At 39.2% G+C, this 18,950-nt stretch overlaps 1 pseudogene; it reads left to right on the top strand.

Moving 5' to 3' along the window:
* The first annotated feature begins 376 nt into the window (after nucleotides 1–376).
* LOC143435373 (serine/threonine-protein phosphatase 2A 56 kDa regulatory subunit gamma isoform pseudogene) lies at nucleotides 377–7,545 on the top strand (annotated as a pseudogene).
* Nucleotides 7,546–18,950: the final 11,405 nt, after the last annotated feature.

The raw sequence follows: 18,950 nt of genomic DNA, 5'->3' as shown, positions 1-18,950 counted from the left end.
CAGTTTATATCCTGTTTTGCTCTATTAGTCTTTCCTTTCTACCACCTCTGGTGGATAGTGGGCTAAAAGGGAGGTATAGAACCCCAAAGGACTGCTATGCCCTGGCTGAGACTTTCCGTGTGCTGCTCAAAGTAACATTCTGTAGTTTTTTAAAGAACAAAACATCCTGTTGAAGGTTGATGCCCCAGGAAGGGAATTTACACTTGACATCCTATTGCCCCCAGTTGAGTTTCTGTTTTTCCTGAGTTTGTGTTTTTCCTTCCCTGGCATGGTGTATATATTGAACTAGCCCAGTAAAGGCATTGGCGTTCTCATATAATGGATGACCCGAGTCTGAGTGAGTCTTTCCTTAATCCCCCAGGCCTATGCCCAAGCTTGGTACCGTGGGCAGCGCCGGAGCTCTCAAGTGGAGGTCCCACCTAGATTGGGAACGAGAGGAGAACCTGACGGGATCATTCCTGGAAGAAGCCAGCCGGCTCAGTGAGTGGAACATATTGGAAAAGTGGTGTGGGATCAAAATGAAAGTAGTAAGTAGCATTACAAGAGTTTGATTGTTTTGATTGCGCCATGGGAACTAGGAGTTCCTCCCTACAAGTAGTGGCACAAGATGATGCAGCTAAGAAATCCTTGCAAGAGGTGGAGAGCAGCTTCAGTTCTGAGGATGAGGGAGAAATTTTAGAAAAGGAAAAATTGAAGAAATTCAAGGTCAAAGAGTTGGAAGGGGAGCCTGAAAAAGAAAGCGAGAGCTGATGAGCAACTCAGTACCCAAGTGATGGCAGTGGCAGCTGGGAAGGCTGCAGTGGCAGCAGTGGCTGGGCCGGGGTCATTTCTGCCCCTGCAGCAGCAGTGGTGGCGGGTGGCTGCAGGAGCTGCAGAGGCTGTGGTCTGCACCAGCCATGCTGAATAAAAACAAAGAAGAGAAAGAACCACCAAAACTGGTGAAAAGTGGAAAAGGTTCAAAAGAAGGACAAGATACAACAGAAGCAGAGATAGCCAGCAGAAAAAACAGCCTCGCAGCTGTCCAGTCTTTGACATCTACTAAAATAAAAGTACCAGTCTCTCATCCAATTGTAAGTCTCCGTGAAGAAAGACAAATGGTAGAACTCTTCACGGTTTAATTGCCAGCAATAATAGAGAACTGCAAAAACTCCCATCTTTACAAGATGTTCCTCCTGCGCGTCAAGAGAAGGTTTTCATCCAGAAGCTACGTCAGTGTTGTGTCCTCTTTGACTTTGCTTCCGACCCACTGAGTGACCTGAAGTGGAAGGAAGTAAAGCTAGCTGCGCTAAGCGAAATGGTGGAACATATCACCCACAACCGTATCGAGATCGCAGAGCCCATTTACCCCGAAGCCATCCAAATGTTTGCAGTTAATATGTTTTGAACCTTGCCAACCTCCTCCAATCCTATGGGAGCAGAATTCGACCCAGGAGATGATTAACCAACGTTAGAAGCAGCCTGGCCTTATCCGTAGCTTGTTTTAGAGTCTCCAGGTTTCCAGCCCAATATAGCAAAGAAATATATTGATCAGAAGTTTGTATTGCAGCTTCTAGAACTCATTGACAGCGAGGATCCTCAGGAGAGATATTTTCTAAAAACGACCCTGCACAGAATCTATGTGAAGTTCTTAAGCCTGTGTGCTTACATCAGAAAACAGATCAATAATATATTTTATAGATTCATCTATGAGACAAAGCACCACAGTGACATAGCAGAATTACTGGAGATTCTGGGAAATACAATTAATGCCTTGCCACTAAAGGAAGAGTACAAGATTTTCCTGTTGAAGGTGTTGCTGCCCTTGCACAAAGTAAAGTCCCTGAGTGTCTACCATCCCAAGCTGGCTTACTGTGTCATGCAGTTTTTAGAGAAGAACAGCACCCTCACTGAACCAGTAGTAATCACACTTCTCAAATACTGGCCAAAGACTCACAGTCCAAAAGAAGTAATGTTCTTAAATGAATTAGAAAAAAAAATTAGATATAATTGAACCATCAGAATTTGTAAAAATCATGGAGCTTCTTTTCTGACAGTAGCCAAAAACTGGGGCAAGGGGGAGTTTCAGAAAAGCACTTGTCCTCTCTCTGGCTGCGTTTGCAAAAGAGAAGGAAAAGGCTGTTTCAGAGCCCTCCTTGGAGCAGGAGAAAATCAGGAGATGTCCTACTTTCTCTATGGCTCCTACTGGAGAAACCCTTAGTTCTGCTTTCCTTGTCTATTGTCAGTTATTGGCGTGCCAATCTGTCCACGTGTGTTAATTGTCTGTTTTTGTTTCATTGTTTGAATGATTGTTGTTCTATGTTTTATGTTAAAAAAGTATTTATTGGTTATTATTAAAAATTCACAACTTTGATAATAGAAAGTTGGTTTAAGTAGTAAATCAGGGCTGGAGAGATGGCTCAGCTGTTTAAGGCCAGGCTATAGTAGAAAGAACACATTTAACTTTGAAAAATTATCTTGAAAAAACAAAAGGGGGGAGTTTACCTCACTCCTTGCAAGATTATCCTTTATTTTATATATTTTAAATTTTTATTAGTGGGTAAGGATACATTGTCTACAGCAGACAGACATTGGAAACAAGCCCAGAAGGCACTGGGCTTAGTGAAATGGAAAGAATTGTCATCAGGTGTATGAAAAGGCCCTGACCTTGTGTTAGTCAGGGTGTGAGGTTCTGTTTGTGTTTTTCCTAAAGATGCTGAAAGTTCTGATTGGCTTACTGAGAGTTGTATGCACCCTGTCACTATAGAGCCTTGCCCAGGCAGAGATCTACTGAAGCTTTGTGAAGAACCTCCCCAGTTCTGATGTCAATGGGGATAAGCAACTTGACCTGGCTGGTCATAGTTTCCACCAAAAGGACTACTGAAAAAGTTGCAGCAGGATTGATATTTCTTTGCTGCTGCTTTCACAGACAGCAGACCCAGTCCCAGGCAATTACTAAGCTGGTACTTGTGTCACTGGCACGAGAGAACCCTACTGCCCAGATTTGTCTTAGCTTTACAGAGAATAGTTAGTCAATGACGGGCAACTCCTTTGCAGTTCTTACCTACCTAAGACAGGGGCCCTGAGGCTGGCAGGGATACCCAATGATGGGTAATTGGTATTGATGGGTAATTGGTATTGACAGAAGGTGACAGATGCTATTTGCCTATAAAATAAAAACAGGGGACTTGTAGGACCCCCAAAGGGCTGCTATGCCCAGGTTGAGACTTTCTGTGTACTGCTGTCTGCAAAGTAACATTCTGCAGTTTTTCTAAGAACAAAACATCCTGTTGAAGGTTGATGCCCCAGGAAGGGAATTTACACTTGACATCCTATTGCCCCCAGTTGAGTTCCTGTTTTTTCCTGAGTTTGTGTTTTTTCTTCCCTGGCTTGGTGTATATATTGAACTTGCCCAGTAAAGGTATTGGCATTCTCTCATAATGGATGACTGAGTCTAAGTCTTTGTTTAATCCCCCAGGGCCTACACCCAAGCTCGGTACCACGGGCAGCAGTGGAGCTGTCAGGGAGGTTGAAGGATTTAAGAACCCTTATTAAAAGTAGGTTTTAAAAAAATCTAAGCCTACAGAGAGGTCACATGGATTGCTGTTTCTTCATCTGCTCCACTTAAACACCTGTCACATAGCTTTCTTTTCTTATTTGTGGTCCCTGCTTAACTTACTCTCAGTCATGACTCCTTTATTCTTTTCCTGCTCATTACTAAAGCCAAATACAATGCTGAGATACATATAGACTGAGTAGAAAATATATGGGATTGTAACAATTTCTCTATTTAGTAAATATTAATTAAAACTCATAGGAGATTAAACATTGAATAAAATGAACAAAAGTCCTTGCTAATATGGAAATTATACTCTAGGGGGACATAAATAAAACTAGTAAGTTACATGTAACAGAATACTTGGAAAATTATAAAATCAATGTAGACAGTTGACTGTGAAACTGAATAGGAAATAAACAGGAAGATGTAGGGCAGCAGTTCTCAACCTGTGGGTCACAACTTTTTTGACATTCAAAGGACCCTTTCACAGGGATCATCTAAAAACATTGGAAAACATGGATATTTACATTATGATTCACAACAGTAGCAAAATTGGTTATGATGTAGCAATGAAAATAATTTTATGGTTGGGGTCACAACAAAAAGGAACTGTATTAAAGGATCACAGCCTTAGGAAGATTGAGAGCCACTATTCTAGGGAGACCCCAATGTAATGGGAACATTTGAGCTAAGATTTGTAAGAGGTCATTTAGAGAAAGAACTATACACAACGACATCAACACAGTTGTGTGAATTTGAAGAATGAGCAAGGGGCAGGGCAAGTAAGATCAGAATGCTAAAGGAATTTGGGCAGTTTGAAATAGTTTAGGTATGAATATAAAATGTGATACACAGTTTCCAGTGTTGGTTTCTTGTTTCTCAGCTAATGGTACTATTCTGGGAGATGACTGCTGAAAACTTTATGAAGTGGTACACTGATAGAAAAAGTAGGTTACTTGGAAGCATGCCTTTGACAAATGTAGCTCGTCTCCTCTTCCTTTCCCAGTGCATTCAGGCTAGTATGAAGTGAGTACCTTCAGTCCCAAGTTCTCACCACCATGATGTTCTACATCATCACAGACACAGAATCAATGGAACAAGGAACAACAAATCAAGAGTTGTTTATGACAGGTATTGTTTTTTCAAAACAATGAAACATCTGACTAAAAAAGGGGAAGAGTGTTAGATAAGTGATCATTTAGGCTCTTGCTTGACTTTTTTTTTTTTTTTTTTTAAACAAAATCCCAATCATTTGATTTTCTCAATAAAGACATGGGACCAGATGCTGGGGTGAAAGCCTGCTAGCTGAGTGTGTTAGAAAAAACACCCAGTTGACCTTCCTCCCTCAGCTGATGTTTGAGAAGTAATACCCCTCTCTCTTACATCTCAAAATACCTCCTTCAAATTGAATGTTTCTCCCTTCTATTTTCTGTGCATCTTTCTATCCATCCTCCTGAGTTCTGCTTACTCTGTTTTTTCCTTTTTTATTTAATATTTTATTTATTTACATTTCAGATGCCATCCTCCTTTCCCATCCTCCTCCCACCCATTAATCTCCTATTCCATCCCTCCTTCTCCTTTTTTGGGTTTACACTGTTTAAATTACATGCAAGTATCAAGGTCAGTTCTAGGTTGAAGAACTAGCAACACAATAGATGCAGATAGTCCAGGAACAAGGAAGACAATAAACCCAGATAATCAAAGAACATGCATGACAATAAAACAAGTCTCGTGATCACTCCTGTGATCACTATTTCTAAGGGCTTATCAAGATGATCAAAATATATGAATATACTTCCCTGTCCTAGTCCACAGTCATTCTCATGCCTGAAGCCTACTTCTTTGTTCTAGCTTAACATTTAGATTTCTGCCTGTAATTACTTCTTTGTACTAGCCTAAGATTTAGATTCCTGCCTGAAACTTCTTTTTTGTTCTAGCCTAGGATTTCTGCCTGAAATTATTTCTTTGTTCCAGCCCAGTGTCAGATTTCTGCCTGCAGTCCTTGGTCTATGTCAGATTCCTTCCAAGCAACCCATTTCCTTGTCCTTGACAAATGACAGACTATTTCCAGACAGCCCCTAAAGCTCTCCACATCTCCTCCTTTTTATTGCATAAACCATACTGAGCCTGTCTTAGGTCATTCTGACAAGAAAGCCTTCCTTATCTATTGTGGAGTATTCATTACCAAAAGCAATACATTTCTGTCTTAGGTTGGTAAGGTTCTATGCAGAATCTTACCCATCCTTGGCTTTCCAGCCCATTAAATTAATAATTCTGCCTGTGGGTCCATTATCAGTTTCAAGTCATGTACTTTGACTGCCAGCCTGTTGATGTAGTTAGAGACAAGATTTAACATGATGGACAGAAATAAAAGTATTCCCAGGACAAGAAGGGCTAGCCTGATCAAGCTATATATGCCGTTTCTGAGGTTTGACTAAAATAGAAATAATGACCTCAGGCCATGGATAATTTTATTGATATTATCTGTAGCTTTATCAAAGCTCAACAGAGCAGCATTCTCTTAATTCATAATTTCACTATGTAAAGTTAACACACCCAGAGAGGTGTTAGAATTATGCCAAATACCCTACAGGTGTCTTTAAACTTTTTTCAAATTATAATGACCATCATTGTAAATTTCACAAGTAACACTACTCCAATGAAATTTTTTATGATACTTGGGATGCCTCCTAACTCTTGAACCCTAAACCTTCTTCGGATACTTTGTTTTTTTTTCTTATTAATTTGAATTCACTTTCTGTCAACTGGTTGCTTGATCTACTTCTTGACTTTTAATTGACTTTATTTAATCCTGTTTACAACATTTAAGAAAAAACCTTTTGGATTAAAGGTGTGTGCTAAGGCTGAGCCACACTACAACTAAAAACAGGCTTTTCTAGTAAATAACACAATCTTGGGATTCACAGTATGATCAAATATCCTGCAACACTTGTAAAAAATGCAAGAACTTAGGGCTTCATTCATAGTGAGGCAGGTGATACCACAGGGGTTTGAGCAAAGGAACTTTATATCTCATATTTCAATGGAATTATCATGGCTTCTATGACAGAATTGATAACAGACAAGTGTTATTCTCTACTCCTTGGCTAGTTGTGGTGTTAACTACCATCTTTTGAAAATAGAAGATTCTCTAATGAGTGTTTAGTGATGTGCTGTTCTATGTATATAACAATAAGTTGTTAGAAATTAGTTTTATACTATATCCTTTTATTAGAATGATAGTTGTAGGTTTTTCCCTCGGGCCTATGACCTGTCTAGCCATGAGTTCTTGGTCCAGCAATGTTGTAGGGCAAGACTTAAATCCAATTAAAAAATGATTGTTTACTTCTCTAATATCCAAGTCACTGTTGTACCAGTAAAACTGTCTTACCAGGCTATCAGCCATGTAGCTCATAGAGTTCACAGCTGGATAAGACTGATAATTATTTTCCCCCTTCAGTAGTGTGCATAGCACCTTCCAGAATCATGAAAGCTAATCAATAGGAATGATGCATCAGGTTAGCACCAGTTTTATGTATCTTTGTTTTATGACTCCAGCACATGGTATCTTAAACAATAATGTCTCATCATCATGTCTAGAGGGTAACCAAGATCTCTGGCTGTAATCTCTATGTTTGAAAGTCTATAGAACTCATGGGGGAGCAACTCCAAAAAGTGAAATCCATTCTTGACTCTGAGACTTTTATTTATCATCCTGTGGGGCCTAGTAGAGGCATCACTATCCCTTATAGTATAATTACATTAAATTATTTTAAATAGGTTTATGTTGTATGTATGGGTGTTTTGTTTATATGTGTGTATGTATACTATGTGTATATCTAGTGTCCAAAGAAATTAGAATAGAAGAGTGTTCTAGAAGCCCTAGAACTGGAATTACAGACTGTTGTGAGCTGCTGCCATGTGGGTATTGTGAAATCAAGATTGTTTCTTGTAAGAGCCATAAGTGTTCTTAACCATGGAGCAATTGCACACACACACACACACACACACACACACACACACACACGTATATATATGTATTCCATATACATGTACATATATAACTTTCATATACATATACATATATACATATATATATATATATATATATATATATATATATATATTCCATAGACATATATACACACATATATAAGCTTCTACTACAGTAGGTAGATTTTCTCCTCTCCCCTATTCATCCTCTATGTATTCATCCTCTACGTTTCACTCCAATATCTGACCCAATTTAATTCTTTGTTTCTCCCTTAACCATTTATTATGCCACTCTTTTTTTAAATCTCCTTTTCTTGAAGCTTTCCTCCTCCAAGTTCTTTATTAGTTTCCTGACTTCTATAGATATGATAAAGAAGTCTACCTATTTAAAGATGCAAACCTTCCTGGCTATTATTAATAGAATAGCAATGAACAGGTATCTCTGTAGTAGAACTTCAGGGTCTTTTGGGTACATGCCCCAAAATGGTATAGCTAGATCATATAGTGCATGTACTTTCACTTTTGTGAGGAACCACGACACTGACTTACAAAGTGTTTGTTCCAATTTGTATTTTACAAAACCGTGAATAAGTGTTCCTCTTTCCTCATATACATGTCAACATTTATTTAATTTTTTTTTATTTTAGCTATTCTGACTAGATTAAGATTACATCTCAAAGTGGTTTTAATTTGTATTGGTATTTTTGTGATGATTGAGGATGTTGAACATTAAAACATATTTTTATCCATTTATATTTCATCTTTTGAGAATTCTATCTAGTTCAATTTCTCATTAATTTAAAAAGTTCTCTTGATGTTTAGTTTTTGCTTTTTTTGTGGTTCTTTGTATATTATAGACATTGACCTTCTGTCAGATGTACAGCTGGTGAAGATTTTTATGTTATTATGTATGCTGTCTCTTAACTCAAGAGATGGTGTCCTTTGAAACAGAGAAAGTTTCAGTCTAATGAGGTTCCACTTATCAGTTGTGGGTCTTAATGCTTGCACTATTGGCATCATATTCAGAAAGCCTTTCTTGTGACAATGAGTTCAAGCATATTCTCTGTTTTCTTCTCTATTGGTTTCATGGCATCAAGTCTAAGTTCTTGATCTATTTACAAATCGAGTTCTCTAATTTTAGCTATGATTTTCATTATATTGCAGGAACTTGTTGGAGAGGTTTTCAATTCTAATCATAATTTTTCTACATCAAATTTACACTTTTTACTTGAGTCTTATGTTTTTCTCCATGTATTTATAATTTCTATTTTGATTTTCTTCTCTTATCCTTTCTTAGCATAGATCCAAGTTGAACTTTGTAATTGAATAACCTTGGCATGGATTAATAATGAAGACTAGAGTAATCAATTTTGTATCTAACTAAATTGTTAAATATATTGTTATTGACAATATACCTCTCATGTTCAGTATAAATAATATAAAAAACTTCTAGACATGACAATCCTAGCCTTTAAAATATGAATGTATTAAAAAATAAAATTTAAATTTGCTATATAATACAGATTCTTGTTTACTTAAAATCTTGATAGAAAATGTTTTAAAATTAGCAATAAATTAGGAAATTTCAGTACAAGTTTTTGTTTGATATATATTTAATTTATTTTTGGTAAATATACAACAGAATTGTTAGTTGGTATAGATTGGTAAATATAGACTTAATTTTGCAGAAACTACAAAACCTGTCTGTGTCTTTTTAATTTATTCTTTTTTATTATTAGAGAATTTTATTGTAAATCTGGGCTTTTAAATTGAGACAATGGCCACAGAGCATTCTTAGCCACAATTTGCTTATTTTCTCATTTTAAAAATGCTTTTATTTAATTGTGATTAAAATGTTGAGGTGTAGCTCTCCACAGTTGATGCTTTTTGGTGGGGTTGCAGGTAGAGAAGGACTCAGTTTTCTTTAAGAGGGCTGGCCACATGGAATTTGACTATACTCCAGTGAGTATATGGGCAACACAAATTCTTCTTCTTCTTCTTCTTCTTCTTCTTCTTCTTCTTCTTCTTCTTCTTCTTCTTCTTCTCCTTCTCCTTCTCCTTCTCCTTCTCCTTCTCCTTCTCCTTCTCCTTCTCCTTCTCCTTCTCCTTCTCCTTCTCCTTCTCCTTCTCCTTCTCCTTCCTTTTCATCTTCTTCTTCTTCTTCTTCTTCTTCTTCTTCTTCTTCTTCTTCTTCTTCTCCTCTTCCTTCTCTTCATCTTCTCCTTCTTCTCCTCCTCTTCATCCTCCTCCTCCTCTTCTCCTCTTCCTTCTCTTCATCTTCTCCTCCTTCTCCTCCTCTTCTTCTCCTCTTCCTTCTCTTCATCCTCTCTTCCTCCTCCTCCTCCTCCTTCTCTTCTTCTCCTCTTCCTTCTCTTCATCCTCTCCTCCTCCTCCTCTTCCTCTTCTTTTCCTCCTCCTTCTTCTCTTCCTCCTTCTTCTCCTTCCCCTTCTTCTTCTTCATTTTTTTTTTGGATGGGGATATTACAAGTGTGTGTGGGAGATGAGCCTGGGAGGACCTGGAAATGAATGTGATCAGGGTGCATGATATGAGATCCCTAAATAATCAATAGAAATATTATGTTGGAAAATATTTTTATTTGTTATTCAAGAATTGTATGCAATATATGCTGGTCATATTTTTTCTTCTGCTTCAATGCTCCACAGAACCTCCAAACTTAAGAAGAAGAGATTTTTATGCACCAAACTTAACATTCTTTCTCCTTTTAAAAACCACTACTACCACACACATACACACATGCACACACACACACACACACACACACACACACACACAAACACACACATACAAACATACACACGCAGTAACTAACTAACTAAATAAAAAAACCCTTATTTCCTCCCCCCCCAAAAAAACCCCCATGGACTCTGATGTTGAATATCTGGTCCTGAGAATGGGGACTTTCCTGGAGTGTGGTTTATATACCCAGTGTCACGTCATTGAAGGAAACTAATTTTTAGCCATTTATTATGAATTGCTTCTTGGCTAGGTGTGGACCTCTGTGCCATTTCCCTTCTCTCATGTTAAGACTGTTATCTGGGTACAACCCGGATTCCGCCAGACACATTCTGGGGGATCCAAAGAACCCATAGCCAGAGCTAGCACTCCCCTGCCGCTGCGCACCCCTCTTCCTGTCTGAGGCCTGGGCCGGACCTCTGCCAGGCCGGCTGGTGAGTGCACCCCAGATTCCGCCAGACACATTCTGGGGGATCCATAGAACCCATAGCCAGCGCTTGCATGCCCCTGCCGCCTCGCGTCCCTCTTCCTGTCTGAGGCCTGGGCTGGACCTCTGCTAGGCCAACTTGTGAGTGCACCCCAGATTCCGCCAGACACATTCTGGGTGATCCATAGAACCCATAGCCAGTGCTAGCACTCCCCTGCCACCGCATGCCCCTCTTCCTGTCTGAGGCCTGTTGGTGAGTGCACCTCGGTTACTGCTGCCAGACACATTCTGGGGGCTTCACAGATCCCACAACCAGCTTTAGGTAGGAAAACCCACATACTACCCTGAACTCATAGTTGGGTGCCCTGAGTGCTCAGAATCCAGCAGATACCACCCCCCCGCCCCTGCCGGCCAGCACCCCCCTTCGGCCCATCTCCCGGGTCTGAGGCCTAGACCAGACCTCTGCCAGGTCTGCAGTTGTGTGGACCCCGGATTCTGCCTGAGACATACTGGAAGGTCCACTCAACCCAGAGCCACAGAGGAACAACTGAACTCAGAGTGTCAAACAACATATCCTGAGATATCCAAGAGGAGACACTGCACCCAGAACAGCAGACAAATAGCTGGACTGCTACCTTGGAGGCACCATATCCTGAGGCATCCTAGAGATACCACAGTAATCAGTGCAGCTGGAAAAAATCATAGAGACATCTGGACCCCTAGAAGACCAAACACAAGCGAGACAACTGGAAAGGCAGGCTACAATCAGAGACAGAAGCACAGGTAGCACTAGATTTAACCAGATGGCAAAAGGCAGGCGCAAGAACGTAAGCAACAGAAACCAAAGTTACATGGCATCATCAGAACACAGTTCCCCCATCATAGCAAGACCTAAACACCCCATCACTCCAGAAAAGCAGGATTCAGAATTAAAATCACTTCTCATGATGATGATAGAGGACTTTAAGAAAGACATAAATAACACTCTCAAAGAACAGATAGAAACCCTTAAAGAGGAAACACAAAAATCCCTTAAGGAATTGCAAGAAAATGCAACCAAACGGGAGAAGGAATTAAACAAAACAATCCAGGATCTAAAAATGGAAGTAGAAACAATAAAGAAATCACAAAGGGACAATACCCTGGAGATAGAAAACTTAAAAAAAAACGATCAGGAGTCATAGACACAAGTATTACCAACAGAATACAGGAGATGGAAGAGAGAATCTCATGTGCAGAAGATACCATGGAAAACATTGACACAACTGTCAAAGAAAATGCAAAATACAAAAAGCTACTAACCCAAAATATACAAGAAATCCAAGACACAATGAGAAGGCCAAACCTAAGGATAATAGGAATAGATGAGGGGGAAGACTCCCAACTTAAAGGACCAGTAAGTATCCTCAACAAAATTATAGAGGAAAACTTCCCTAACCTAAAGAAAGAGATGTCCATAAATATACAAGAAGCCTACAGAACTCCAAATAGTTTAGACCAGAAAAGAAATACTTCCCGCCACATAATAGTCAAAACATCAAATGTACAAAACAAAGAAAAAATACTAAAAGCAGTAAGGGAAAAAGGCAAAGTAACATATAAAGGCAGACCTATAAGAATTACACCAGACTTCTCACCAGAGACCATAAAAGCCAGAAGATCCTGGACTGATATCATACAGACCCTAAAAGAACATAAATGTCAGCCCAGACTACTATACCCAGCAAAACTGTCAATCATTATTGATGGAGAAACCAAAATATTCCATGACAAATCCAAATTTACACAGTATCTCAACACAAACCCAGCACTTCAAAGGATAATTGGTGGAAAACTCCATCACAAGGAGGGAAACTACAACCTAGAAAAAGCAGGAAAGTAATCTTCTAAAAACCGTAAAAGAAGGTAGCTACACAAACATATCTCCACTGCCAATAACAAAAATAACAGGAAACAACACTCATTTTTCCTCAATATCTCTTAATATCAATGGACTCAATTCTCCAGTAAAAAGACATAGACTATCAGACTGGATACGTAAACAGGACCCAACATATTGCTGCATTCAGGAAACGCACCTCTGTGGAAAGGACAGACACTACCTCAAAGTAAAAGGTTGGAAAACAATCTACCAAGCAAATGGTCCCAAGAAACAAGCTGGAGTAGCGATTCTAATATCAAATAAAATCAGCTTTCAACCAGAAGTAATCAAAAAAGATAAAGAAGGACACTTCATATTCATCAAAGGAAAAATGTACCAAGAGGAACTCGCAATTCTCAACATCTATGCCCCAAATGTAAGGGCACCCACATATATAAAAGACACTTTACTAAAGCTTAAAGCATACATTGCACCCTACACAATAATAGTGGGAGATTTCAACACCCCACTCTCAGCTATGGACAGATCATGGAAACAGAAACTAAATCGAGACACAATGAAACTAACAGAAGTTATGAACCAATTGGACCTAGCTGACATCTATAGAACATTTCATTCTAAAAAAAAAGAATATACCTTCTTCTCAGCACCTCATGGTACCTTCTCCAAAATAGACCATATAATTGGTCACAAAACAGGCCTCAACAGGTACAAAAAGATTGAAATAATCCCTAGTACCTTATCAGATCACCATGGGTTAAGACTTGTCTTTGACATAGACAAAAACAACAGAAAGCCCACATACACTTGGCAACTGAATAATGCTCTACTCAATGATGACTTGCTCAAGGAAGAAATTAAGAAAGAAATTAAAGACTTTTTAGATCTAAATGAAAATGAGGACACATCATACCAAAACATGTCGGACTCATTGAAAGCAGTACTAAGAGGAAAAATCATAGCTCTAAGTGCTCACAAAAAGAAAGTGGAAAGAGCATACATTAACAACTTGACAGCAAACCTGAAAGCATTAGAACAAAAAGAAGCTAATATACCCAAGAGGAGTAGACGGCAGGAAATAATCAAACTCAGGGCTGAAATCAACCAAGTCGAAACAAAAAGAACTATACAAAATATCAACAAAACCAGGAGCTGGTTCTTTGAGAAAATCAACAAGATAGACAAACCCTTAGCCAGACTAACCAAAGGGCACAGAGACAGCATTCAAATTAATAAAATCAGAACTGAAAAGGGAGACATAACAACAGAAACAGAGAAAATTAAAAATATTATCAGATCCTACTACAAAGGCCTATACTCAACAAAATTGGAAAATCTGGAGGAAATGGACAATTTTCTAGATAGATACCAGGTACCAAAGTTAAAGGAGGAGCAGATAAACCACCTAAACTGTCCCATAATGCCTAAAGAAATAGACACAGTCATTAAAAATCTTCCCACCAAAAAATGTCCGGGGCCAGATGGTTTCAGTGCAGAATTCTTTCAGACCTTCAAGGAAGACCTAATACCAATCCTTTTCAAGTTATTCCATCGAATAGAAACAGAAGGAACACTACCCAATTCATTCTATGAAGCTACCATTACACTCATACCTAAACCACAGAAAGACCCAACAAAGAAAGAGAACTACAGACCAATCTCTCTTATGAATATTGATGCAAAAATACTCAATAAAATTCTCACAAACTGAATCCAACAACACATCAAAACAATTATCCATCAAGATCAAGTAGGCTTTATCCCAGGAATGCAGGGATGGTTCAATATTCAGAAATCCATCAATGTAATCCACTACATAAATAAACTCAAAGAGAAAAACCACATGGTCATCTCACTGGATGCTGAGAAAGCATTTGAAAAAATTCAACATCCCTTCATGTTAAAAGTCTTGGAAAGATCAGGAATACAAGGCCCATATCTAAACATAGTAAAAGCAATATACAGCAAGCCAGTAGCCAACATCAAACTAAATGGAGAGAAACTTGAAGCTATCCCACTAAGATCAGGGACTAGGCAAGGCTGCCCACTCTCACCTTACCTATTCAATATAGTACTGGAAGTCTTAGCCAGAGCAATTAGACAACAAAAGGAAGTCAAAGGGATACAGATAGGAAAGGAAGAAGTCAAAATTTCACTATTTGCAGATGATATGATAGTATACTTAAGTGAACCTAAAATTTCCACCAGAGAACTCCTAAACCTGATAAACAACTTTGTGGCTGGATATAAAATCAACTCAAACAAATCAGTAGCCTTCCTCTATTCAAAGGATAAACAGGCAGAGAAAGAAATTAGGGAAATGACAACCTTCACAATAGCCACAAATAAAATAAATTATCTTGGAGTGAATCTAACAAAGCAAGTGAAAGAACTTCAAGTCTCTGAAGAAAGAAATTGAAGATCTCAGAAGATGGAAAGATCTCCCATGCTCCTGGATTGGCAGGATTAACTTAGTAAAAATGGCTATCCTGCCAAAAGCAATCTACAAATTCAATGCAATACCCATCAAAATTCCAAATCAATTCTTTATAGAGATAGAAAGAGCAATTTACAAATTCATTTGGAATAACAAAAAACCTAGGATAGCAAGAACTATTCTCAACAATAAAAGAACCTCTGGGGGAATCACCATTCCGGACCTCAAACTGTACTACAGAGCAGTAGTGATAAAAACTGCATGGTATTGGTACAGAGACAGACAGGATAATCAATGGAATAGAATTGAAGACCCAGAAATGAACCCGCACACCTATGGTCACTTGATCTTTGACAAGGGAGCTAAATCCATCCAGTGGAAAAAGGACAGCATTTTCAACAAGTGGTGCTGGCTCAACTGGAGGTCAACATGTAGAAGAATGCAAATTAATCCATTCTTATCCCCCTGCACAAAGCTCAACTCCAAGTGGATAAAGGACCTTCACATAAAGCCAGATACACTGAAAATATTAGAAGAGAAGTTGGGGAAGACCCTCGAATACCTAGGCACAGGGGAAAAGTTCCTGAACAGAACACCAATGGCTTATGCTCTAAGATCAAGAATCGACAAATGGGACCTCATCAAATTGCAAAGCTTCTGTAAGGCAAAGGACACTGTCAACATGACAAAATGGCAACCAACAGATTGGGAAAAGATCATTACCAATCCTACATCCGATAGGGGGCTAATATTGAATATTTACAAAGAACTCAAGAAATTAGACATCAAACAACAAAATAATCCCATTAAAAAATGGGGTACAGAGCTAAACAAAGAATTCTCAACTGAGGAAACTCGAATGGCCGAGAAGCACCTTAAGAAATGTTCAACATCCTTAGTCATCAGGGAAATGCAAATCAAAACAACACTGAGATACCACCTCACACCAGTCAGAATGGCTAAGATCAAAAACTCAGGTGATAGTAGATGCTGGCGAGGATGTGAAGAAAGAGGAACACTCCTGCATTGTTGGTGGGGTTGCAAGCTGGCACAACCACTTTGGAAGTCAGTCTGTCGGTTCCTCAGAAAATTGGATATAGCACTACCTGAGGACCCATCTATACCACTCCTGGGCATATACCCAGAAAATGCCCCAACAAATAACAAAGACATATGCTCCACTATGTTCATAGCAGCCTTATTTATAATAGCCAGAAGCTGGAAAGAATCCAGATGCCCTTCAACAGAGGAATGGATACAAAAAATGTGGTACATTTACACAATGGAATATTACTCAGCTATTAAAAATAATGAATTTGGGAAATTCTTAGGTAAATGGATGGAACTAGAAAATATCATCCTGAGTGAGGTAACCCAATCACAAAAGAACACACATGGTATTTACTCACTGATAAGCAGAGATTAGCCCAAAAATCTGAAACAACAAAGATTCAACTACCAGACGACATGAAGCTCATGAAGAAGAAAGAACAAGTAAGGATGCCTAGGTCTTTCTTAGAATGAGTAACTAAATACCCAAGGGAGCAAATATGGAGACAAAGTGTGGGACAGAAGCTGAAGGGGGGGTTGTAGGGAGACCATTCCATCTGGGTATTCATTCCATGTGCAGTCACCAAAAATAGATGCTGTTAGGGATGTCAGGATGGGAAAGCTGACAGCAGCCAGATAAGGCTATCTCCTTAGAGGTCCCCCAGAGTTGGACATACCCAGAGACAGATACCCACAGCTATCCATTAATCTGATCAAAGGTTCCCAATGGAGGAGTTAGAGAGTAAATAGAAGGAACCTTAAGGGCTGGTGGCCCCGTGAGGAGAGCAACAATACCAACCAGCCAGAGCTCCCCAGGGTCTAAACCACCAGCCTAGGAGCACATATGGAGAGACACATGACTCCTGCTGTATATGTAGGGGAGGATGGCCTTGTCAGGCATAGGTGGGAGACAAGATCATTGGTACCCTGAAGGCTGAGCACAGAGTGGGGGGGGGGAATCTGAGGGGGGGAGGGGGGCTGGGAGTAGGTGGGTAAACACCTTCACAAAGGCAGGAGGAGGGGGGATGGGATAAGGGGTTCCTGGGTGGTGGGTGAAATATGCTAAGGGGATAAAATTTGAAATGTAAATATTATATCCAATAAAAGAGGGGAAAAAAATAGAAAAGTGGTTAGAACCAACATTCTTAATAAAATGTCAGCCCTCTTTAAAAAAAAAAACTATCTTAATACTAAAAGTTGCTTTGAGAATTGTATATTGCAGAATGATCAGCCTTGGTGTATCTACTCAACAAGCAAGTTGGGCAGACCTGCTCAAACCTCTGAGGTCGGGGAATTCCATCTGGAGGCGGCGAAGACACAGCATCAGAGGATTGTCAACTTGCTCTCCCCCCCCCCACTTCTCTTCTAATATCTCAACGCCCATAATCAGCTTGAAGAAGCTAATGATGAGTCAGCGCCCCTATTCCCTGGGCTTGGGGACTAAGGTGGTAAATGTTGGGCTGTCTCTCTAGGGAAAAGTAGTGGTTTTGTCAGAATAGAGAGGATTAGCTAGGGTTTATTGCATAGCCATAACCTATTAGTAGAAATCTGTATAATTAATATCAAGATGAAGATATAAACTCTTAAATGGCACCAATTTACTTTGTTTACAAACTTTAAGATTTTCATTGGCACGAGCTTCTTAGTGATATAAGAGTGAGATGAATATTGTTACTCCCATAGGCATTGTACCAGTATAACACATTTAGGAATACAAAGCTTAGACCCAGTCCTTCTTTAACTTTTTTAACTGATTTGAGATGGTCAGCCTGTGAGTTAAGGGACTATAGCAAATTCATGGCTTGGAGTTTATTATAAGGGTGTTCTCTATGTTTTATTTAGAAATAGCTGAGTGGAGTTAACAGGCAACAGTCCAGATTGCCTTACTAATTTGTATGAGCAGAACTGTTTATATCCTGACAACAAAGATTAGAATCACCCCCCACCCCCCAAAACTATTCAGTTTTGTTTTTTCGAGACAGAGTTTCTTTGTGTAGTCCTGGCTGTCCTGGACTCACTCTGTAGACCAGGCTGGCCTCGAACTCAGAAGTCCACCTGCCTCTGCCTCCCAAGTGCTGGGATTAAAGGCGTGCGCCACCACTGCCCGGCAAAAAAACTATTCCTAAACAGCTCCACATCCCTTTTTGCTGTATTAACCTTTCCTTTCCATTACCTCTGGTGGAGGGTGGGTGGTGGCTAGAAGAGAGGTTAAAGCATTTAAGAAATCTTATTAAAGTAGGTTTTGAAGAATATAAGCCTACAGATGGCCAAGTTCAATTTCAGTTCATTAGGATACAGATTTTCCTATAAATCCCATAATTATGTCAATAAAATACAGGATTTTAATTCTTCAAATATTGACCACATGAAAATTAGAAAGACTTCGGCTCGCCTGCTTCCTTGTGTGTTCATATATAATTGTATGTATTCTTTGTCTGTTTATTTGTACTTTGTACATTTATTCACAACACAATACTGTGAAATAGAAAACAAGAGTTTTTCTTGGACTCAAGCTCCCACTCATTTCTCCTAAAGGCTACCACAAGTGACATTTTCTACTATTACCCTTCATTAAATCTTCTATTTATAACAATATATTTGTTTTATATATTATATCCTATTAAATAGCACCGCTCTTCCTCTCGGTGCTGGAAGAGCGGTGCTATTTAAAGGAAAAGAAGGAATAAGGAGAGGAGAAGAAGAAGGAGAGGATAAGCTAGGTGATGAGAGAGAGAAAGAGGAGGGGGCATGGAGGCAGATGTTCACGTGTCTCCACCAGTCAAAGATAGTTGATTTATCTAGGTTGGGTATTGAGTTACACTTCTGATTGAGCAATACCAAACCTATAAAGCCTTTGATTAACATTAAGAA

Source organism: Arvicanthis niloticus, chromosome 21, assembly GCF_011762505.2.
Source record: "Arvicanthis niloticus isolate mArvNil1 chromosome 21, mArvNil1.pat.X, whole genome shotgun sequence".
Classification (NCBI taxonomy): domain Eukaryota; kingdom Metazoa; phylum Chordata; class Mammalia; order Rodentia; family Muridae; genus Arvicanthis; species Arvicanthis niloticus.
Note: the sequence above shows the minus strand (reverse complement) of the source record. Positions and strands in the feature narration are given on the sequence as shown.